The sequence below is a fragment of the Podarcis filfolensis genome (genome assembly GCF_964270895.1).
Source record: "Podarcis filfolensis genome assembly, chromosome: 3".
NCBI classification, from domain to species: domain Eukaryota; kingdom Metazoa; phylum Chordata; class Lepidosauria; order Squamata; family Lacertidae; genus Podarcis; species Podarcis filfolensis.
The window spans coordinates 78,617,211-78,641,945 of record NC_139606.1 but is presented as its reverse complement, the minus strand read 5'-3'; the positions used below and the strand labels follow the sequence as shown (position 1 = coordinate 78,641,945).

Here is a 24,735-nt window from a genome sequence, read left to right as displayed (position 1 = left end):
TTTAGCCTGGCAAAATAGCACATGAACATAAACACAGTGATCTGATCAAGAGGGTCCCTCTCTGTGGCTGCTTAACAGTAAACATCAAGACATACAGTCATTGAAAGTAAATGTTTGGCACATCAGGTTAGACTGAATTGCTTCATACATTATTACTTCTAATAATATATAATATGAGTATTTTTTACCCTTTTCCCTCATTGTTTTGCACCCTCAGAAACCTCATTCAACATCTTCATAATGAGTCCAAATGAAAGATTAACCATGAATACTTTATTTACTAAGAAGGAGGAAAACTCCCTAAGCCTGGTTCTCCACTCTGCCCCCCAAATAAGCCAGATGGAGCAAATAAAATTATTTGCAAAGTCAAGTGACTTTAAAATACCCATGTTCCTAATAGGATTACAATAACCTGTGGAAGGTCATTATAATTATAAAGGAAAAGATTAAATAGGCAGTAAAGCAGACATAAATTAAACAGACATTTTGAAAGCTATTAAAATGGACAGGCAGGGAAAGCAAAGCAAAGGTGGGGGAGAAAAAGGAAGCCAGGCAGAATGAGGAAGCCACTGACTGTAGATCAGTCACCACCGTGTGAGGAGGAGGCAGGGATGGGGAATAAATCAAGTTGCATACGATGGAATTATTCTAGCTAGCATACTTCAAAAGTAGTCAAATAATTGTAATCCAAAGCGTTTCAGTTTTACATGGTTGCAGACTGAGTGCTTAGACTGCTTTAACTAATCCAAGAGTGAAATACTAGACTGAGTCAGCTTTCCTTCTAATATAAAAAAACCTCCCACCAATTCTTCTCCCATGTTTCATGCTCTTGTGTATATAGGAAAAGCAGAGGGCCTTCTTGGTAGTGGCACCCACCCTGTGGAACATCCTCCCATCAGATGTCAAGAAAATAAACAACCAACTGACTTTTAGAAGACATCTGAAGGCAGCCCTGTTTAGGTAAGTTTTTAATGTTTGATGTTTCAGCGTGTTTTTAATATTCTGTTGGGAGCTGCCCAGAGTGGCTGGGGAAACCCAGCCAGATGGGTGGGGTATAAATAATAAATAATTATTATTTATTATTATTCTCGGTCGGAAACCAATGATGGTTTTTAAGAGACTTGAAGGAGGTATGTGAGAATCATCACATTTTCCACAGTGTAACCACACTCGTTTCTTTCCCCCACTATTGTCTCTGGAAAAACAGATTTTGCTCATTTTTTAAATTGCAGCATAAAACTAGGAACCCTGTTTTCCAGAGATGTCTGTGCACACAATGATTAACAATGTCTCTATCATACCACCTTTCAACACTCAGATATGGGGATTGAGTGGATCTGAGCACACAAAGCCCATCTCACTGATAACTCGAGGGCTGTTCAGATTTTTTTAAGCCCTCACATGCTCACTGAGAGGGTAGGGAATCTGAGCTATGCTTTGCTAACCCTCCACAGACAGCCATGCAGACACTATTAATGAGAAAGGGCCCAGTGCATGTGCACACAGAGAGAGCCTTTCCTCATCATCAGGATCCTAAGCTAACCAGCCTTCCCAATTATAAGGAAGAGCTGCCAAGTGCATAAGACACATTCTCAATAATGCTGCATGCTGAGTGTGGCAGGAGGTGGACTTCCCTATGCGGTGTGTGTGTGTGTGTGTGTGTGTGTGTGTGTGAATGGGTACAACCAGTAGCCATGGTCCCGCTTCCCCCACAAGCATTTGGGATTTGCATTCAGAGAACATCTGAATAACCCTCCTGGAGCTTCCATTGGGTGAAAGGCAGGATGTCATAGAATTGTAGTGTTGGAATGGGACCACGAGGGTCATCTAGTCCAACCCCCTGCAATGCAGGAATCTTTCGCCCAACGTGGGGCTTAAAACCATGACCCAGAGATTAAGAGTATCAATCAATCCATCTGACCCGTCAATCCTACTTGTGTTGGTCGCTCTGTGGTTATCCTTGAAAAATGACACTGCTTTTACTGTATTACTTCCCTTGAAATGCCTCCAATGTTTTGCTGAGTGGAAACCTTCACATTTTTCTTAGAAGCTCATTCAAGGAAACTTGGTGGCAAGGCAACTCTGTGGCTGAGGAATATTTATTCAAGTAGGAAGACCTACTTCACTGAAATATGAGTGAGATGCAGGGAGTGAGATGCAAAAGGAGTCAACTACCTTAGGAGGCAGATGCCGGTCGTTGTTCTTCAGCTCCCCGCAACCCTGCGGCATTTCCCTCTTTTGAAGGACAACTTTCTATGCCACATGGCCTGCCTTGGACCCTTCAGAGTAGACTAGCCTTATTCTTTCAGGGTGCACAGTGGTACCTCCGGTTATAAACTCAATTAGTTCCAGAGGTCTGTTCTTAACCCGAAACCGTTCTTAACCTGAGGTGCGCTTTCGCTAATGGGGCCTCCTGCTGCCACCGTGATGCCAGCACACGACTTCCACTTGCATCCCAGGGCAAAGTTCGCAACCAGGAGCATTTGCTTCTGGGTTAGTGAAGCTTGTGACCCGAAGCGTTCATAAGGAGGACGGTACATAACCCGAGGTTCCACTGTATCTTGTGGATACAAAATTGTATGATTCTTTTTATTTCCAGTGTTCAGGAGTGGGTATCCTTATGCAGCCAAAACAGCACCACACACACACACACAGGAGGTATCAGCAGGCTTGAAGAAACACACAAAATCTTTGGGTGGGGTACAGCCCGCTGAGACCCAAAGATGCTTAGTGGACTGCTCCGTTGGGTTGGGGGATGGAAAAGACTTATCCAAAGTCCAGACCCTTGGTCCATCCTGGCTGAGGGTCCCCAAGATTGCAGGCCAGGTCTCTCCCAGCTGAGAGATGCTGGGGCCTGAACCTGGGAGAGGGTGTGGAGACCACTCAAAGAACAAGATATCACATTCTGACCCAGTCATGGGTGTAGCCAGGATTTATGTTATGGGGGCAGGACTTTTGTGGGGGGGGGGAGCAGAACCAAGTTATCCGTGACTCGATTGGTCAGTTGTTTAAGTATTTTTATTTATTTATTTACTTGATAAATAATATGTCCATGGCCCCAGTTGGGCTGAAATAAGGCCAACTGCCAGTGGTGTAGTGTGGGGGGTGCAGGGGGGCCCGGCCGCACCGGGCGCAACATCTGGGGGTTAGGGTTCGGGGGCGCAAATCCACGGGTTAGGGGGCACAAATTACTTGCTTTGCCCCGGGTGCTGACAACCCACGCTACGCCACTGCCAACTGCACAAATTAGGCTCATGAAGAAGATGCCCTGCAAATTCCATTTCCAGTTTTCGCCATTAAATATCCCGATTCTTTTATGTAGCTACCACTTTGGACCCTTCAAGTCCCTTTGTCTTCCTCTCCTGAACCCCGCAGACCAGTTGGGGAATCTAACTTCTCCCCACCCCACACCCCTTCCTTCGAAGGAAAGCGATTAAGCGATTCTTTGAAACCACCCCCTTGTCCAAGGGTTTGCACCGAAGTTTAGAAAGCCCGTTTGTGAACGTTCATCGTGGACCTGCTGCACGCAAGGTTGCAAATGCGCGGAAATAAGCTCCTGCCCCCCACCCCCTCTCCCGGCTGCTGCGTTTGAAACGCCCGGCGAGGGAGGGAGAGAGGCTTGAGTCTAAGGCGGCGGCGGCAGGGGGTGGGGGGAGCGGTTTGAAGCGGGAGGCGAGTGTGATTTGTTTGGTGATCGGAGCCAATAGCAAGCTTAGACTTTGATAATATCCCCATGCGGTGACTGAGAGGAGTCAGTGCAAAGCCTCTCTCCTCCAGTGGGTCTCTCCAGGCAAGGCAGCTCCAGCTCCTGGCGAAGCGAGGCGCGCGAAGCTCTCCAGCAGCAGACTTCCCTATGGGCATCGGAGCAGCGACCTTGGCAGAGCCCACTTGCTAAAGCCACTGCCCTGGAATATATACCTCTAAAACCCGGGACAGAGAGAGCAGGCGAAAGCTGTTCCAGCAACAGACAGGTACTCCATCCTAGCTGGGGCTCATTTGCATTAACATTTATTGACTTGTGCATGTATGTGCCTGTGTCTTAGCCACTACCTTCAGATGCATTGAAATAGGGCGTAGGGTGTCTTGGATAATCGAGGTTATATGTAAGAATGTGAGTGTAGGTTTATTATTTCAACCTTTGGAATTTTCCACTTCTTTTTTTTTTTAATGGGGAAATTCCTCTCCAGCTATTTTTTACCTGGGTGGGCGATCTGCACATGGAACCAAGCCTCCTTTATTGGTGATAAAACGTATTCTGAAAATGCAACACCCCTCTTCTAAGGCATCACCTACGATGTGAACCTCAGTCTTTGGGAAGATCCAGTCTCCCAGCATCCTGGTTTTAGACGAAAACCCAAGTCAGTTTTCATGGGTCCTCCTGCTCTCAGCAGCCTAGTTCGTGCCGAGTCCTGTAGCTCTAAGGGACCACGGTTTTACACCTGGGGTTTGTCTTGAGGAATGTGTAGGGCGCTTCTTTCCCTGCCGGAGAAAAGCAAATTCTCGTGGTGGATTTGACTCCTGGGCGGGGGTGAAGGCAGCACCAGGGTGGTAGTGAAATAGAAGTGGCTGGATGAAGGTCTGACTCCGCTTTGCATCCTTCTGTACTTTGAGTTGATTCTAGAACCTCACCCTAAAATAGCTCCAAGTACACATGGCACCATTTTTAACCATGTACTTTGAATATATACAGTATAATTTTAGATATTTTGAAGAGGTGCATCACCATAATAGAAGTGCTTCTCTATCCCAGGTTCCCCCCTCCCACTTTAAAAACTGAATCAATAATTTTTTGCATTCGTGTAATACTTTAATAAACCTTGGTGCCGCCTATCTTTTCAAAATTGCAGAGGCACTTTTATTTTTAGTGGAGGGTTGTGCAAGTGGTTATATAACTTTCTTTGGGGGATTTTCGAGGACAAAATTAATAGCTTATAACAGGCTAGACTTTTCTTTATTTTCAAGAGGGCAAAGTTCTTAAAGAGGGGCGAAAGGACTGCAGTGTTGAAAAGCACTCACTTTAAAAGCCTCTTGAATGCTGTAAGGTGAACCTGACTCCCAGCCAGCCCCAATCACTATAGAAAATGGTTTTTGATGTAAATCTGCAGGAATCCAAACAATGCCTTCTGAATAAAATAGCAACAGGTGCAAGATCCACTTGCTGTGCCTTAATTAGCACTTAGCATATCAGACCACATCAGTGCTACTGCATGCTAATTCACTATGAAATCTAACATCAGTTCAGGTTCTTGACTTCCCACCAACAGAAATACAATGCAGGCACTGTGCTGCCTTGCTGGATTAATTTTCTTTACTGTAGAATAAGGTTAGGAAATAAATATTGCCTAAATCATTGTTCTGGTATGCGGACTGAAAAATCAAGCAAGGCTTATTTTCTTTTAACGTCTGTGTATATATTTGTCTGTCTTTGCTCTTTTGCTGCCCATTCATTACAAAGCTGAAGGCAGAATAAAAAGATTATCACACCTCGTTGAAAATTGATCAGAAAATGTCCAGACCTATCCCAAGACCAGTTATAGCTTGTGCACTCGAAACCTTAAATGCTTTTGATCCTAAGGACGCTCATGCACGAGAAGTACTTCCCTGTGAGGTTGCAATCCTGCACATATACACTTGGTGTTGCCCTCTTAGATTCAGTGAGAATTACTGTGAATAACTAAGTGATTATGCCAACCCTGATCATAGACCCAGATAGTTGGAATAAAATGTTAATGATTTCAATGGACAATAAATTGGTTTACAAGCAATCGGCCCCAATCCAGATAAAGGTGGTTACATCCAATACCTGCTGAAATCAATGGGACAAACTGGGTACAATGAACTTAATGGAACTTAATGGTGTCTCGATAGAACAAGAAGTCACACCTGGCTCAGAGAGTGACAATATCAATTAGATGCCAGAGTGGCATTTGTCACCAATTTTAAACAAATGAAACCAATACGTTTCTGACATAACATTCTGTGCTCATACTCATGTGAAAGGCTCATGTCTGAAACACTAGAGAGCTGCTGCCAGTCAGAGCAGACAACATTGAACCGGATGGAGGCAGCTTCCTACGTTTATTACAGCATAAGCTTATTTTATGCCATAATAAATATGCTAGTTTTTAAGGTGCCACAAGACTCTTAGTCTATTGCTGCAGGGGAGGAGACACTGTCAAAGTTGGAAAATGTTACTTAGGGTTATGGAATCTGATGAACAAATTTGTTTAGGTCGCATAGTTGAATAGTGTGAAATAAGATAATAAAATGTTGCATGATCCCTGTTCCTGTGTCAGGTTCCCTACAAATCTGGAATGAATGGGTTCAGAAGAGCAACCTCAGCCGTTCTGTAAGCATGCAGAAGCGATCAGAAAAGCTTTGACTCTGCTTGGAAAAGGTGGATTTGGTTTTAGCTGCTGAGATAGGATATTTATCTAATAATCTGCATGGCACTTAACTGGGTTTTACAAATACACCACACTAAAAAAAAAGGGTATGTGTAAATTGCAATTTATTTACTTACAGCCTTCTTATACCACACATTAACACCAAATTAGTCACTATGGCAGGGGAAGTGAGTATGACTTACAAAGACAGCCCAGTTATCATATTATTGTAAACCGATGTCTGACCTTAATTTCCACATATCTACACAGTGAAGATTAGGAGCAACATCATGTAGAGAACACCATGTGTGACACAAAGTCTACACAAACCAGTCCTGCTTCCCTCCATAGTCCCTCCATCACTCATCTTTTCCCAGTGGGTACAGAATGGCTCCCCCACCCAAACATGTCTGGATCAATTCAGAGCTGGCCCTACCATTAGGCAAAGGAAAGTGATCACGTCAGGCAGTGGGTGCTGGGGTCCAGGCCACCCCCCCCTTGCTTTTATCCTCCTGAATTGAAGCTGCCAATGCATGCTTGTTGCTGGGCTGGGTTATCTGTCTAGCTGTTTCATCTCAGAATGCAAGAAAAGCCTGCAGGATCAGGCCAATAAGCCCATTAGTCCAGCATCCTAATATTCCCACAATGGCCTGTAAGATGCTTGTGGGAAACCTGCAAGCTCCGGGAAGGCTGAGCCCAAGAGCATTTTCCCCTACTGCCGTTTTTAGCAACTGATATTCAGAAAAATCACTGCCTCCAACTCTGGCATAGCCTTATTCTCCATGAATTGTCTCATCGACTTTCCACACCATCCAAGTTGGTGGCAGTCACTTGCCTCCTGCAGAAGCGAGTTCCATAGCTTTGGAAGCACCTTCTTCCATCTTCTCTGAAACTTCCAACGTTCCTTGGAGGTCCACAAGTTGTAGTGTGACGGCAGAGGGAGAAGAGCTTTTGTGTCTCTCCACTTTCCCCAGGCCATGCATCATTTGATAGTCTCCTTTCCCCAATGTGTGGCAAGCAGTGCCACTGGGAAATGGCACCGAATGAGTGAACAGGCAGAGAGGCGGCCAGTACTTGACACAGTCCATCAGACATCAATCGCAGACGTGTGCTGCCGTCCTCAAACGGTGCATCTCATGTCATTGCACATTTGAGCGGGGAGCAAGCGAGTGAGCCAGGTGTTGCAGCCCAGAGCTGTGTGTGCTATGCCATATGTTTCATTCTTATATTGTGGGCTTTTGTCATTCTGGAGTTGTGACAGGACAGATGTGTGCTGTCTAGTTCATCCCCCCCCCAAATGTATCAAACAGAGAAGGCTGCAGAGAACAATATCCTGGGAATGTCAGCTGCGTATCTGATGAATAGTGGTTGACAGCAGCTGAAGATGTGAGGCTTCTCAGGGAGAACGAGCCCCTGGTTTCCCCCCTCTCCTGTCTTGTGGCTTACGAAAAAACACACAGCAGCAATAAAAATACTTAAACACTCTAGGGAGATTCTCAGTGACTCCTCTTTGCTTTGGTTAGCAGATCTGCAGGAAACTCAAGACAAATCCTGTGAATCTGTCTGCCTTCTTCTGGGGAGTTCAATCATTCGGGATGCTGCCATGCACTTTGCCTGCCATTTGCATCAACACAGACTCCCAAACTGGAGTTGGGAGCCGCCGGTGTTTACATTAGCAACGGCAGTCACTGGAATCTGCTGATCCATAACCCGTCGGATAGCGGGGTTAAGCCTGGAAGTGGGAGAGCAGATCTCTCATCCCAGCATGGCCATGGGCTCAGTGGTTGTGACCTTACGCAAATTACTCTCTGCCTCAGTTTCCCTTTTGTAAAATCAGAATAGGAGGGACCTCTGTCTCATTCTGGGGGAAAATCCATTGCTGTTTGAAACTCGGGTATATAAGCTAACTGCCAATGGCACCTTAAACCCAGGTTACAGTCACCACAATGGGATGTCTGGGTGCCTTTTTTTAAGTTGTGAGATTTATTCTTCTTCTTCATTTCATTTTTATAGTATCATCATCATAATTTATTATGGTCAATGACCAGCTACTACTTTATATTTTAAATAAAAAATCTCAAAGCGGTTTACCACACATTAAAACATCAAATAAAACAATCCAGAATAAAAGAAATTCAAACTTCAAGGAAAATATTTCAGATCCTTCTCTAAGTGACGTTTTGCTTTCCCCATATTTCTTTACCTACTTCATTTATATAGCTGCCCCATAGCGGAAGTACTCTAGGAAGCCAATATGGTGTAGTGGTTAGCATGTCAGATTAGGACCTGGGAGATCAGGGTTCAAATCCCCACTCAGTCGTCGTCGTCATGGGGATTAACTGGGGGGGCGGGGGCGCAGCGAACTATGTACTCATTGGAGAAAAAGGTCAGATATAAATGCAATAAATAAGTTCTTCTGCTTGCCTGCCTAAGAAAGCAGCCAAATGGAGATGTCAGTCGAATCCAGAGATCTCTACATGGTCACAACTGGAGCCACACCAGTTGCAAAATGCGTCTGGCACCTGGGGAATTTCTAACACTGGCTGATAGGTGTGGGGCAGGCCTTGGTGGTGTGGGGCAGGGAGTGGTGAGTGAAAGAGAGAGGGAGATAGAGAACCTGTGTGTGTGTGTGTGTGTGTGTGTGTGTGTGTGTGTGTGTGTGTGCACTTGAGGATATGCATCTAAGAACCTAAGAGCCCTTCTGGACCAGACCAAAGAGCTCTCTCTTGCAGAGTGACAAACCAAATACCTCCACAAGCCCTCACTACTGAAAGCCACATGCCTGATGCCCCACTGAAACTGGTATTTGGAGGTATACTGCTTATTAATATGGAGGTTCCATTCAGCTATTACGCCTAATCACCATCGATAGACCTGTCATCAGCCTATCTATTTGCCTAATTCTCTTTCAAAGCCATCTATGCCACGGGCTATTTCTGCATCCTGTTGCCGGGAACAGCATGAAGTACTTTCTGTTTTCTGTCTTTTATTTTAATTTTAAACTGGAAGCTGTTAATTCATATCTTTGCTGGATATTATTACAAAGTTTCCCAAAAAGTATAGGATTCAACATTATCTTGTGTTTTGCTGCTTCGTACATAAAGAAGAGATGCTATTTTAAAATAAAGCAGGCATTAAGTTGTCTTTGTTCCCTTGCCCAAATGACATTTGTCAATTTTGTCATTTGGACCACTTCCCATACCCTAAATATTGATACTGACCCACCATTACAACTAATTGCCATAAAAGCAACAGGTAAAGTGGCAACATTTCTCTGTCCTCTAGTAAGACCAGAACTTTAATGTGTCCAAATGTGATAACTAGTGATTCCGAATGGTAATGCATATTCTGCAATAATCTCACTTTGCCCTTTACTTTTTATTTCACTGCGTCTCCCTCAGCTTTAGTCTTATTGAGAAAAGCTTCTATCTATCCACTTTCTCTGCACTGTGCATAATTTTTTATTTTATTTTTTAAAAAAATCTAAACTAAAAAGTTCCATGTGCTTTGCCTTTCCTCTTAGGGAAATCTTTAACTAGTTTTCATTAGTGTTTAAAACTTTAATAAACATACCCAACTGTTTTCCACGACTTGCTCTGAGCATAAGGGTGGCAACAGGAACAGTTCAAACCAAAACACGCATCGATTGCTGTGGTTCTGGTGATTCCTTTTGTTCAAAGTTCTCGTTTTAAATCGTCTATTCTGGAAAACCGGCATGATCACAGAAACCATTGTGGGCGTCAGAAAAAGAAAAGACAGAAAGAGAAAAGGGAACATGTACACACCACAGCAATGATACCTTTACATTATTGCTCCCTTTGTCTTGGAAAGCTCTAATCCATATGTAATCTTTCAGTCCAATCCTATGCATATGTATTTAAAAAGGTAAAGGACCCCTGACAGTTAAGTTCAGTCGCAGACGACTCTGGGGTTGCAGTGCTTATCTCGCTTTACAGGTGCTTTACTCTAGAAGTAAATCCCCTTGTATTAAATGGAAATTATCTCTACTGTAAGCAGGTAAGCATATGTTGGGTGGCAGGCAATATTGTTGTATGTGCTGAACAGCTCAGTTGGTAGAGCATGAGACTCTTAATTTCAGGGTTGTGGGTTTGAGTCCTATGTTGGGAGAAAGATTCCTGAGTTGCAGGGAGTGGGACTAAATGACCCTCGTGGTCTCTGCCAACTCGATGATTCTATGAAAACTAGTCACTCAGAGCCCTTAACCACGTCTTTAGCAAACTGCTAGCTGGAAGACAGTACAGTGGTACCTCGGGTTACATACGCTTCAGGTTACATACGCTTCAGGTTACAGACTCCGCTAACCCATAAATAGTACCTCAGGTTAAGAACTTTGCTTCAGGATGAGAACAGAAATCGTGCTCCGGCAGCGCAGCGGCAGCGGGAGGCTCCATTAGCTAAAGTGGTGCTTCAGGTTAAGAACAGTTTCAGGTTAAGAATGGACCTCCGGAACGAATTAAGTACTTAACCTGAGGTACCACTGTACAGTTAATTGGGTTGCCTTCCCGAACCTTAACAGAGCTGATCTATATTTAAGAGTTTCACAGAAAAGAAAATGTACCATGTGGAGCTTCACCCCTTACCCTAGCTCTGTGATGGGAGAAGCAATGAATGGTGATGAAATTGTTCCTTCTATGAGACTCTAAAAGGTGCGGCAGACTTCCCAGGGTCTGAACCTAGTAATGTTAGCAGCCAGCAGCATCTCTTCCTAAAGTGGGCATGATCTAGCTCCGCTTCCTTAAGGCCCCCGATGACCCAGTGGGAGTCTCTCTCTCTCTCTCTCTCTCTCTCTCTCTCTCTCTCTCTCTCTCTCTCAATAAGAGACAGCTGAAGTACCAAAACAGTTTAGCAAACAACGTACTGTACTGTACTATACTATATGTGATCACGTACTGCCTGTTGGCAGCTAGGCTAGACATCACTAAGCCCTGGAAAAATATGGAATTACTATTTCTCAATGGCATAAAGCTTCATGGTGGCTCGTTCTCATGGAAGCACTGTGCGGCAAGGAGATGTACTTTATAGCGCGGCACAAAACGACTGCTTTATTGATCATTCGTATCACATGCCAACAGAAATCAAGACGCGTAACTTCCCCCTCGGCCTCGTACCACATTCTGGAAGGATGTGAGCTCTTTACAATATCGCAGCCCATTGTCTAATGCAGACTTTCTCCCAGCTGGTGCTCTCCAGATGTTTTGCACAGCTGCTCGCATCTGCCCTAGCTATCAGCTTGGGGAAGGCTGATCTAATGCATGGCTCTCTTTTTATACTAATTTTCTTGCAATGTGTATGTCATTCAGTTCTGCTTCAAGGTTGACCTCCCCCCCCCCCACTTTGCAATTCTGAAATGCTTAATAAAAAATCATGGTGGTGGTCAGTGTTACCTGTATTCAGAACAGACCCATTCAAATCAATCTTTTCAGAATATGACTAATATTGGCTGTCACCCATAGCTGATACATATGTTATCACACCTACAAATCAAAAGATTTGTTATCTGTCAACATCAGTGCTTGGAAAGAACTAGTTCAGTTTAACAAAGTTCACTGAATTAGTTCAAAAATACCTGAACTAGGTCTGAGAGTAGTTCCCATAACTGCGAGATGAACTGAATGTGAATTGAGTTTGTTTTCCAGTAGAGCTTTGAATAATTTCTATTGCACCTTCAAGTTCATTCTCCTATTATCAGAGAATGATGTGTGCGTGTGTTTTACTCTTTAGACACTTTGGAGCTTTTAGCGTAAAGTTTTTTCTGCTGTGAACCACCCAGAGAACTGTGGATGAAGGGCAGTATAAATAATAATAATAATAATAATAATAATAATGTCCATAATTTTTTTTGGGGGGGGGACAATGCACATTCCACTGTGTGTGTTTCAGTGTTTTCTTAGTCTTCTTAAGTATAATTTATACTTCAACACTGAATTCTGAATTTTATTTTTTATTTTTTCCAAGGACAATATGGATTAACTTGAACTGTGAACTGAACTAGATCATTTTGTAAAGGGATCAGCATGAACTGGAATTCGTTCCTTTTTTGATGTGTTGAACTTGAGCTAGAACTTGTTCCTTTTAAAAATGAACTTTCCAGGCTCTGGTCATGATGCATACAATACATGCACCTTCCAAGAGCCTAGTCATGTTTCTCTCATAATAAGATCCATGGAGTTTAAAGCTGCACACCTACAAGAGAGTAGGCCCCGCTGAACATAGTAGGACTTCTGAGGGAAAATGCAAAGATGGGACTGAATGATGTATTCATAAAACCCAAAGACTGATCTTGAGCAGAAACTAATGGCATTCTCCTCCTCTCTTCTCAACTAATGAGAATTCCATGGGGAGTGGAGTTGCGATGTGAACAAGACAGTTTGTGTGCCATCATATTTCATAGTGCGGATCTAAGGTATTTGCACAGTGGCAGGTGGGACAGGTGGAAAAAGTTTCTATTTGGTAATTAAGGGAAATGGAAACATCTGATTAAAGAATGGCGAATGCCTGAAGAGTTACTAGCACTGCACCACTGGAAAACTCTGGGTTGCATTTAATTTAGCTGTGCTCAGAGCAGAATCATTAAAATGAATGACCAGGACTAATTAATTTCAGTGAAGCTACTTTGTAGCAAAATAGCTTGGTACAGTCTGAAATTCAGGCTTTGTGTGTAGAATGTCCCAGGTTCCTTTTTGAAATTTTATTAAAGCTGGAAGGAACATAGATAAAACAGTGTACAGAAATAAACATCAAATATCAAGCATTTTTAAACATAAAAATTAAAAGAAAATAGAGAAGAAGAAAAAAAGAAAAGGATAAAAATTCCACTTCTCCATTTATCACCTTCAAAAACTTGTGTAAAATTATTGCGTCATAATAACATTCAACTCTTCTACTTTCCGTAAACCAACCAAGTTCATTTTCCTTATTGCACAGAAAGTCAACCCTTGTCCTCACCAGTTAGCTTGCACGCTCTCTCCCTCTCTCTTATGCCTCGCTTTGTCCTCCTCCCTTGCTCCATAGAAAACATTTAGTGTTAGAAGAAAAAATCATTCAGGGAGCACAGCACAGAGACAGGGTTAACAAAAGTTTCATAATTTTAGCACAATGTGCCACCAGCCTATCCCCATCCAGACTGGGCTCTGAACCTGGCACCAGCGGCTAAGCACTTACTTTAGAGTAACACCACTGAAGCCAGTTCATCTGAGGTTTGACAACTGCAGCCAGAGATTTTATCAAAAGTAATCAAAATCCACCCTTTATAAAAACAAGCTTGTTTCTTTGGTTTATAATAATATAGCATTTTAGGCTTTGAAGTTTCATTGGGAAATGTTGTGTTGTGCCTTTCCAAAACAAGACAAAGTCAGTCCTGGACATAGCCACCATTTTATTTTATTTTAACAAGCAAAATCTATTTTTCCAAGGGGAGTGTTTGCCAGAATTCTGCAGTATGTTTACTATGATAGGGTTAAAGGAAATTTGAAAGTCAAACTCAGCTCAGTAGGAAACTGATAAACACGCATTGTGCCTGTAGGGACACTGCCCAGCAGCACTGGGGAATTTACCATTTAATTTTATTTAACAGTTCAGGTTTATCCTATAAACAGATATCTCTGCCCACTATAACTGTGCCAGATTTCCCAAAGGTCGGAAAACAGGACTGTAATTTGCAATCATCTCATTCTGTGGGATTCCCAAAAGACAGAATGCCCTATCTATGGATCTCATTCCTTTCCAAAGACATGATTTAATTCCTGGCACTGTTGACCAGGGTCAAGGTTTAAAAAGACAAAGTTGTAAACAGTGATTCTCAGACACTAAGTAAGGATAGGGTGTAACCCCTTAGAAAAGTTGATCTGGAAGAGGCGTGGAGAGCAATATTTTTTGGATTCATTTCTGGAATTGGCAGCCTCTTCCAAATGAGAGAGTATTCTGGGAACTTGAGCTTATTTCTGATTGTTTAGTTGTGCAATGATCACTGTCTCCGTATGAGAGCGTTTTTAAGAACACAGAATAGAGGTCATGCTGATACTTCCCAGATTTTAAATACATAGTACGAGATGGAACGATGTTTGCATCCCAAGGTGAGCATGAATAGTGACTTGTGAAAAAGGTAAAGAGAAGCTCTTCACCTACAGAGTGCCTAATTTTGTGGACTGGGCAAATTCGTGTGGCTTCTGGCAAATCTCCATTTGAAATATGTGAGTTAAGAAAGACATGTGGCTTAAGATGTGAATACCTCTCAGAAAACAATACATTCTAAATTGCTTATACCAAACCAGAATAAGGAAACCAGTGGTGTTTCAGCAGGGTCTGGTTGGGAATTTTCAATTACTTATATAAATGCAAGAGGAAGGAGGCTCAGATTTATTAATGTCCCAAAATGTGGAGAGTCTGCTTGCCTTTATAGCAAATTGGGTTAATTTTCTGTCGATTTAATCAACTGATAGAATCAGCTGAAAGAACAGGAGGGGAGAACAGTAAAAATGAAGCCAATAGAGGATATTGTAATTACTGTCTATAAAACACACAGGCTTAGGGAGCAATCCAAACCCAATTTCCACTGGGATGAGCAGAGTTTGGAAGAGGTGGATCTTCGACTGAGCTGAGGCCAGAGAAAGTCTTGGAGAATGCATGTTGCGGTGGTGTGGCAGGGCTGGGACTGGGGAGACTGACTCTGATTCCAAACTCCATTCAGCTCAGCCATGCGACCTTCAACCTATTGGAGTTACACTGTCAAAAGTCTAAACTGCTTTAAAGGCTTCTTTCCCTTCTGCCAGGCTTGGGTTGGCCTCAAGTCAGCAGGAACCCCATTCCTGGAATAGGAGTAAATGACACTGGTGTAAATTACCCCAGTAAGCGTAAATTACCCCAGCATAAATCACACTGACTTTGTATAGCTTAGTTTGCTCTTCCAGCACACAATTGCAATATAGGAGAGCCCGACTCAGTGGCCACAAGGGCCAAACTGTCAGCATTTTGTGGGAGGGTTTCGAGCGCATAGCAGGAAATATAGGTTTGCTCAATAAAAGTGGATTAAAATAATCTGCCGCTCTAGCACAGCAAATCTACTTTCAAATGAAATGCCCTTTTTACAGTTAGCAAAGTGGCAGATGCATTGAAAAGTGTGGCATGAAGAAATCAGCATTGGGAAGACATCTAAATACCCATCAAGCAAATCAGGATGAATGCAAGATGAATGCTCACTGTTGTATAACTTGCTCACAAAAAAATAAGAGTGAATGCTAAGCCCCATGTAAACTTTGTGCAAACAAATTGGGATGAATGCTCAGTGAATAGTTCAGGCATGGGCAAACTCGGCCCTCCAGATGTTTTGGGACTGTAATTCCCATCATCCCTAGCTAACAGGACGAGTGTCAGGGATGATGGGAGTTGTAGTCCCAAAACATCTGGAGGGCTGCGTTTGCCTATGCCTGGAATAGTTCATCTGGAGGAGCCCTGAATTCTTTCAAAGAGTGCCTGACTCTTAGGCTAAAATCCTCAGGTAGGGTAGTGTGGAGGGACCAGAAAAGCAGTTGATCATCTGCATCCAATTCCCCACTGGGCTTTCATCAGCTGGACAGAAATGAAAGTGGAAAAGCTCTCTGGTATTCCACTGTTCATTTCTACTTTTGAAATTTGATTTTCCTCCCACTGGAAGGGAAATAAACTATACCAGTTCCTGGGCTGGCATACCCCTAGCATGTTGAGAGAGTGGAAGAGCACTGGGTCCATGCCTTCCCCTGACCAATGCCTGGCAGTTCCCAAAATCGCTTTTGGCACACCCCCTTTTCAGCCCTACAAATTTCAGCAGGGCAAGGCAAAGTTTTGTTGGGAGTGGGGAAGAGAATCAGAGAATGGGGCATTCTCTCTGTCTGTGGAGAGAGAGATATGATGCTATGGTCCCTGTGATGCCCTCTCAGGGACTGCAGGATGACAGGGCCGATTTTATTTCTTAACTCACAATCTTCATTTTCACTTACTGTGTTTGAAACCTGGGGCTTTAAATATTGACAAAGCAATCAACCATTCTATATTTCCAGGGTCCCCCCCCCCTTGATCCATTTCACAGAGTTACTGGCAACATAGAAGTTAAGAGCACAAGCACTTAGCCCACCCCCCCCCCCAGTCAAATCCCAGATCAGCTATAAATTTGCTAGGTAACCTTGAGCAAAGCGGCATCTCTGCACCAGTTTCCCAGTGCCAATCTGGAGAGAATAATAGTGGCCCACTTTACTGGATTATTATAGGAACGAGTGAGCCCAGTTCACCTGTGTGAACCTTCTTCTTTGTGGTTAGCTCCCATGTTGCATTGGTAACCTGTGAAAGCATCATTCAGTGGCTGCTCCCTACAACAACCTGATGGACGGTACAAGGCTGGGATGTGAACTCACCTGATGATCCAGGCACCTCATATGACTGGCAGCTTTGTATATTGCCAATGGGAAGGGCTGAGTACACAGACGTGTGTTAGTTCAGAGATTCTACATCAGTGATGAGGCATGAAGGACAGATGAAAGCCACTCCTCTGGAAGCAAATTGTTAGTGTTTGGTACTTGGATGCCAAACACATGGGGCTTTGCAAAGTCGACCCTCTTTCCCAACTTTCTGCAGTCGTGTCATGGTATTAAGCCTCTTGTCTTGGTTGTGAGATGCAACACACTATTTCTTCAAAGTACTGATGCTCTGGCAGAATATTTGCCTGATCAGGTTAACAGTGGATGTGGCCCTTCTTTTCTAAGGTACAGGATATTTGAAATGGCAGAAATACCTGTATCAAAACTGTTGGTTTATATCTATATACATATACTGTATTTACACAAGTGTGCTATTTCCTGCTATTATGCTCTGTTCCCACCATGATCCATGTTGCTTCCTTTCTGGAACAGTGTGAGCAAAACAGTCCCTGCTTGTCTTAGAATGTCCCCCGGACATTCCCTGATGTTCATTTGCAGTTATATACATGCAAAGGAATTACTCATGAGCTGCCACATAGTAGGCAGTTTAAAATTTCAAACATGGCTGGATGGAGTGTGTCTTGGCAGTCAATCCACTTGCATTTGTTGTTTTGGAGTGGCAAGTCTGTGATAGAACATTTTGTGTAATCCACTTCTTCTTCAGTTGGGATGCTAAACTCCCCACAGTGAGCCCTGCAGTACAGCCCCAGACCAGACAGGAGTGTTGGCCATTCGGAGGTGTGGAATGAAACAACTGCTCTTGCGACTGTGGTGTAAGCATCATCATCAGGACAATAGCCCTGTTCACACATAACAGTCAGTCAATCACCTTGGCTTAATAAGCCATCATGCTTTGTCACAGCCCAATTGCTCCCATTTTGCTCCTCTATTTGCATGAGTGAGTAAGCAGACAGCTTTGCATTACATCTGAGCCTGGGATGATGGTTTGTTTCTCCCTAACAAGCTATGATTTATAAGCGATCAACAAACCGTGTTTAAAGGCATATTATAGGCTTCTTGGGGAGAACCAGACTTTGATCCTAGGTCCAGATGCTTTGCTTACCCACTCAAACTAAGGGAGAAATGATGGAGGAGTGACCAGGCTATGTACACCTACACAGCATGGTTTGCTAAGCCAAGGTTGTTGTTACTGTTGTATGAGAACGTGGCCTTTTCCCATTCAGATCAGATGGGACTGGAAAGACAATGTCTTGCTTTTCTTTGGTGAGACCAGGATTGCTTCTTGCGATGGCGGTGGGAGAAGCAGAAGAGATGAGCTCGTGGGTAGCATGTAGCATGTTTAGCCAAGAGTGGAGTCCTCCTTCACTGAACTAACATTTTAAGGTTTCCTAAAATCCCCTGTGGCTTAGACATGCCCTTAATTTGGAGCTGGGGCATATGTTAGACCTGTTTCTGTTTTTAAAGAAATTACGTAGAAGCCTGCTCAGTTAGGTAATCTGCACAATGGCTGATGTGCGAATATGCTGTTAGTTTTTCTTGTAAAACTTTCATTCTAAATGAGAAAGTGTTTTAAAATATGTTTTTCCAACTGAATATATTTGTGATGGATCGTGAGTTTAATGAGTAAAATACCTTGAGTCCTACTGCCAAAACCTTTCTTCCCAGTCTAGGTCACCTTTCCCTATCAGCTTATTTGATTTACTTTAAAAGATGTCTGTTAGCTGAACCCAGGCTTCACACATATTTACCTAGCTTAATAAAACTCCTTACACAGATAACTTAATCAAAGAAATGTGAATGTTTTAATGAGGCACATATAGGACATTCCTGATGGATTCAAATAGGCTTACTCTCTTAAGAGGGAATATGTTAAAAAGTCACTAAGAACTACACAAATGGCACGCAAGTTCACATTTTTAGGTGGGTGTTGGGAGCTCTGCTGGCCTGGGTGGAGGCATACATCATGCCTTAGGTGGGACAACACTTCCCTGAGGGAGCAAGTGCAGAATTTTAGGGTGCTCCTGGATCTGGCATGGGTGCTCAGCTGATAATAATCATACTCATACTCATAATCATTTTTTATTTGTACCCTGCCCTCCCCGGCCAGAGCCAGGCTCAGGGTGGCTTACATCATGAAACTAAGACAGTATACAAAGAACATAAAAACAGGCAATCAATTAGTTAAAATACATCTTAAAATTAGTTCAGAGCAAATTAAAATCTGGAGAAATGGCAGTCCACAGGTAAAATTGAGAGTGGTTAATATTCTCCTGGGCCAACTGTTAACACTGGTCTTATAAAGGACCTGTGAGCGGGATAGGAGGCCTCTTTAGTGCTTGTTCTTGTACAGAAAGAAAAGAATCAGACTGAACCCCGACCAAAGGCCTAGTGGAACAGCTCCATCTTGCAGGCCCTGTGGAACGCTGACAAATCCCTAGTCTCTTGTGAGAAAGCATTCCACCAGGCTGGGGCCACAGCCGTAAAGGCCCTGGCTTTGGTTGAGGCCAGTCTAATCTCCCTGGAGCCTGAAATCTTCAGGGTGTTATTATTTGCAGACCTTAAGGTCCTCCGTGGGGCATACCATGAGGCTAGGGGCACCTTTTACCAGATTGCCAGCTGTAGTCTTTCCCAAAGGAGGTGAATCTGACCTCAGTTTATATTCATAACATTTGCTATATTCAGACTGCCCTGTTACAATTCTCTCTATATGGAGCTCCCTTTAACGTTTGGGAAACCACAATTGCTACAAAATGTGACTGAAAGGATTCTGGTAGGAGCAAGGCAGTCAGAATGTACTGCACCAATTCTGCACCAATTACATTGATTCCCAATTTGTTTCTGGGTTCAGTTTACAGTGCTGGTATATAAGTGTCCTGGACCTATCTTACTTTAAAGGCCACACAGTCTTTAGTGGTACAATCCATTCCGTTACCTCATTCCTTTCCCCTTCTGTTGCTTATAAAAACCAGGGACTACTCTGTTGTTGCCCCATGGAGCTTCAAAGCAAGGTTGGGTGAGCATTTTCTTCTCCCGTCTGCTGGATCTCCAGGCTTGGTCCAGTAGGTCTGGGTGGGTTTTCCTTCTCCTTACTAGTCTTGGTGTTCCAGTGAGAGTTGATGTTTTCAACCTATGAACTATCATTAGGCCTAGAGAAGTCTAGTGCTCCTCCCACCCCACGCAAGGGCTAAATTCTTGCACACCAAGGCCCTAGTTCAGACCAGCTCCCCTCCCCCAGTCCACACTGGCTATTTCTGATGCAAACACACACACACACACACACACACACACACACACTGCACTCAAGGACAAACTAATGTCACATACAGTTTGGCTCTGTATGTGAGCAATCTATTCCAATTGTGTGTCTTGATGATAAAGGTGTTTTATCTCAGAACAGGAACTGTCCAGGCTTAGGTACCCTCATAATCTGTATGTACCTCTGTACTATCATTGCAAAGCTGGAGCAACTAAATTGCAAGAGTTCTGTGATAGTATACATAGCAAACTCTGAAAGTACTTTAAGATGATGTGGCTTTTTACTATTCAGAATCATTTGTGTGCCCATCAATAACATATTCCTTAATTTGCTGGATCAAAGGAACATAGTAAGCTGCCTTCTATCATTGGTCCACCTAGCTCAGTATTGTAGGCAATGGATGGTGTCCACCTAGTCATGTATATGAACTTCAGTGGGTTTACTCTGAGTAGGACAAGCACCGGCTATCACCCACTGACTGATAGTGACGATCCTTGGTTTTAGACAGGTAACACCTCAAGCCCTACATGGGGATGCTGGGGACTGAACCAGGGACCTTCTGCATGCAAGGTAACCACCTGTAGCTCTACCAATGAGCTACAGATCATCTCTGTGTGTTCATCTCATGTTCCACATTCTCTTTCTCCTCCTCTGGTTGCCTTATCTGATAGCTGGTTGCAGTTTGTCGCTCCTTCATAGGTTAGAAGCATATCTGAAAGGGGTCAAACCATCGCAAGAGGTGTTGAAATTTTGGGAGGTTGGTTAGTTACAATGGAATGGTCTTGGTAGTGGGGTGCATATTTTTATTCTTATTTATGTATGATTTTTACTTTGTCAAATAATAATAATAATAATAATAATAATAATAATAGAAGCATATCTGAAAAAAAAACAAGAACAGCAACCAAGATCTTCATTTTACACCTCTGTTACTAATGAAATTGGCACCAAGTATATTTGTTCCCAGCTTTGTCAGAGCAGCAATGGCATGGAGCAGATGGAAGAGCTTTCTGATAAAAATGGAACATCAGGGTTGCTTGCATAGCAGTGCTGAAAAACTCATCCGCTCAATTGTGTGTGTTTTTGGAGATCCTGGTGCAAGCTTACCCTGAATCCCAAGGCTTCCTGCAGGCTTGTTCCCTGGATTGACCTCTGCTTTAGCTGTCCTTCCAAGATTCATGATAAGGGCCGTGCAAGCCAAGTTATATGAGGCCATTAAAAACTCATCATTTACCAGCCAGCAGCTAATGCAGTACCATTAAATCCATTAAAGGGGCAATATCATCAAAGGGCCTACTTTGTTTTTTAAGCTGAAATAAATAGGTGTATGAAAAGGTGTCACGTGGTCGCCTTAAATTCGGTCCCTCATATCATATCACTAGACCGTGTTCTGTTCAACCTGCTTTGATATCCCGAAAGCTCCGCTTTGATCAGAGACTTCACAGGATCCAGATCACTTGCTGGGTCCCTTGATGTTGGCGGCTGTTGCTTTTGTGAGGCATTAGACGCGGTAGTAACAAAAGGCCCAAAGAAGTCAATCTGTTCTGTGCTGATTCTGGGCACTGCAGAGGGGTTAACCCTCTGGCTCTTGCTTTCACCTAGCATGTATTGTGCTCTCTGTGCGCATTGTGGTAAAGTAGAGGAGCCACTTTCCTTTTCCTATCCTGGGCCATTAGTCATATCAAGTCCCAGGCAACTGGAGCAAGTCCCATCCTCCTCTGTAGATCACAGAACAGTGGGGTTAGGTGGGACATTTTGCGTGAGTGTGAGTTCCATGTCTGGGAGTTGGAAAATGAGCTTGCTCTGGATGGGCTCGTGCTTCTTTGGAAGGAGCAATTGCTTAGCATGGAGGTACTTTTGGATCCACCATTGTCACAGGAGGCCTAGGAGCACCCCAAGCACCCCACACTTGCCCATGCTCTCATATTCCTCACTATAACATACTGCCCACTTCATTTCCCAACATTCTCCCCCAGTCTGAGTCATTATACACCTACTCTCCAGGATCTGCATATGCTTCTGAGACCAACTTAAGTTGACAATGTGAATTTTTCTTGATTTTCTTGTTTTAACTGCTTTGAGGGTTGTTGTTTTGGTCTCACCAATAGGTGTTGCACTCTACCTTTCAAGGTGCGTCAGGTGTCCAGCTTTTGTTGTCAGGTTAAAATGTGTTCATTCACATTTTAAATGCTGGGTGCTAGGCCATTGGTTTTCTATTGGTATTGTGAATGTGTACTGTACAATTGGGTTAATGTACAGTATGTGTTGATATCCTAATGATGTGATGGGATTTTATAGGTTTTATTTGTACTGTGAAAACTGCTCCGTGGTTTTATTGTTTTTAATGAAGAACAGTCTTCATTAAATTCAGTTGCCTTATCAGATCTGGCCGAACTATTTAGAATCATAGAATCATAGAGTTGGAAGAGACCACAAAGGCCATCGAGTCCAACCCCCTGCCAAGCAGGAAACACCATCAGAGCACTCCTGACATATGGTTGTCAAGCCTCTGCTTAAAGACCTCCAAAGAAGGAGACTCCACCACACTCCTTGGCAGCAAATTCCACTGTCGAACAGCTCTTACTGTCAGGAAGTTCTTCCTAATGTTTAGGTGGAATCTTCTTTCTTGTAGTTTGGATCCATTGCTCCATGTCCGCTTCTCTGGAGCAGCAGAAAACAACCTTTCTCCCTCCTCTATGTGACATCCTTTTATATATTTGAACATGGCTATCATATCACCCCTTAACCTCCTCTTCTCCAGGCTAAACATGCCCAGCTCCCTTAGCCGTTCCTCATAAGGCATCGTTTCCAGGCCTTTGACCATTTTGGTTGCCCTCCTCTGGACACGTTCCAGTTTGTCAGTGTCCTTCTTGAACTGTGGTGCCCAGAACTGGACACAGTACTCCAGGTGAGGTCTGACCAGAGCAGAATACAGTGGCACTATTACTTCCCTTGATCTATATGCTATACTCCTATTGATGCAGCCCAGAATTGCATTGGCTTTTTTAGCTGCTGCGTCACACTGTTGGCTCATGTCAAGTTTGTGGTCAACCAAGACTCCTAGATCCTTTTCACATGTACTGCTCTCAAGCCAGGTGTCACCCATCTTGTATTTGTGCCTCTCCTTTTTTTTGCCCAAGTGCAATACTTTACATTTCTCCCTGTTAAAATTCATCTTGTTTGTTTTGGCCCAGTTCTCTAATCTGTCAAGGTCGTTTTGAAGTGTGATCCTGTCCTCTGGGGTGTTAGCCACCCCTCCCAGTTTGGTGTCATCTGCAAATTTGATCAGGATGCCCTTGAGTCCATCATCCAAGTCGTTGATAAAGATGTTGAATAAGACCGGGCCCAAGACAGAACCCTGTGGCACCCCACTAGTCACTCTTCTCCAGGATGAAGAGGAACCATTGATGAGCACCCTTTGGGTTCGGTCAGTCAGCCAGTTACAAATCCACTGAGTGGTAGCATAGTCAAGACCGCATTTTACCAGCTTCTTTACAGGAATATCATGGGGCACCTTGTCAAATGCCTTGCTGAAATCAAGGTAGGCTACATCCACTGCGTTCCCTTCATCTACCAGGCTTGTAATTCTGTCAAAAAACGAGATCAGGTTAGTCTGACATGACTTATTTTTCAGAAATCCATGCTGACTATTGGTGATCACAGCATTCCTTTCTCCAACTGGTTGCATTTACTCCAACTGGTTGCATTTCTCCAGAGATTCTGGGACTGGTCTTTTGCAGCTGGAAATTCAAAGCCAGAGAGAAATGAGGAACTGAACATGGAACAAGCCCTCAGGACTCACCCTAAGCCAAGCACTTTTGCTAGGTCACACCCCTCACCGGCCCTCCTTCACACCCCCTTTGAGTGCCTTTGTTGGGTTGGAAAATATCACTGAACCTTCATAATGTTTCTTGCTTGGAGATATAAATGTGTGTAGAAACCACTGACCTTTATGTGGATGTGCAAATTTAGAGGTCACTTTTGCTACTCCTTTTGCATCCCCAATGGCTTGTGGCCTCCTGAAGGTTCTCCATGAAGGAATGCAGCTTCCAGGCTTCCCACCCCTGCTGTAGTGGTTAGTGTCAGACTGAGGCCAGGGTAACCAACTCTCATCAGCCAAGAACTCGGATTGGAGGATTGGGGGGCCAGTCCCTCTCTTTTGATTAGGAAAGACGATGGCTCCACTGCGCACCACACCAGAGGTCTCCAGTTCAAGCTCTAGGTAGGGTTGGAAAAGTTGTGTGAAATCCTAGCGAGCCACTGTCACTGTGTTGACACTATTGATGGATGAATGGTCTGACTTGGCATAAAGCAACTGTCTTATGTTTCCATCCAGAACTACTTCAGCAGTATGAGAAATCTGCACTGCTCAGTTGGTGGTAGATAAGTATGCATCACTGGTCAATTTCAGTTCACATGCTGAAGAAAAGGAGACAAAATTTCCAGGGCTGTTTGAAGTATCTGGAGTCAAAGAAAACTCAACGGCTATCCCTCTTTGTCAAATCAGTTGTGTGTGATAACAGAAATCAAACCAGCTCAGCCCTATTTCAGAGCTGCCGATACGGTTTCCCAGGAGTTGTTCAAAAATTAAATCCATCACTATAGGTAGGATTTATTTTTTTGCAACACAGGCTTGCCATGTAACCAAGACGTACTCCTAATAGAT

At 43.5% G+C, this 24,735-nt stretch overlaps 1 protein-coding gene across 1 annotated transcript in view; it reads left to right on the top strand.

Annotated features, from left to right (window-relative positions):
* Positions 1 to 3,643: 3,643 nt before the first annotated feature.
* Positions 3,644 to 24,735, top strand: part of GREM2 (gremlin 2, DAN family BMP antagonist) — a 34,924-nt gene continuing 13,832 nt past the window's right edge. Inside the window, exon 1 of the mRNA XM_083606135.1 lies at positions 3,644 to 3,971. The gene's annotated coding sequence lies outside the window, so the exon portion shown is untranslated. The remainder of the gene's footprint in view (positions 3,972 to 24,735) is intronic.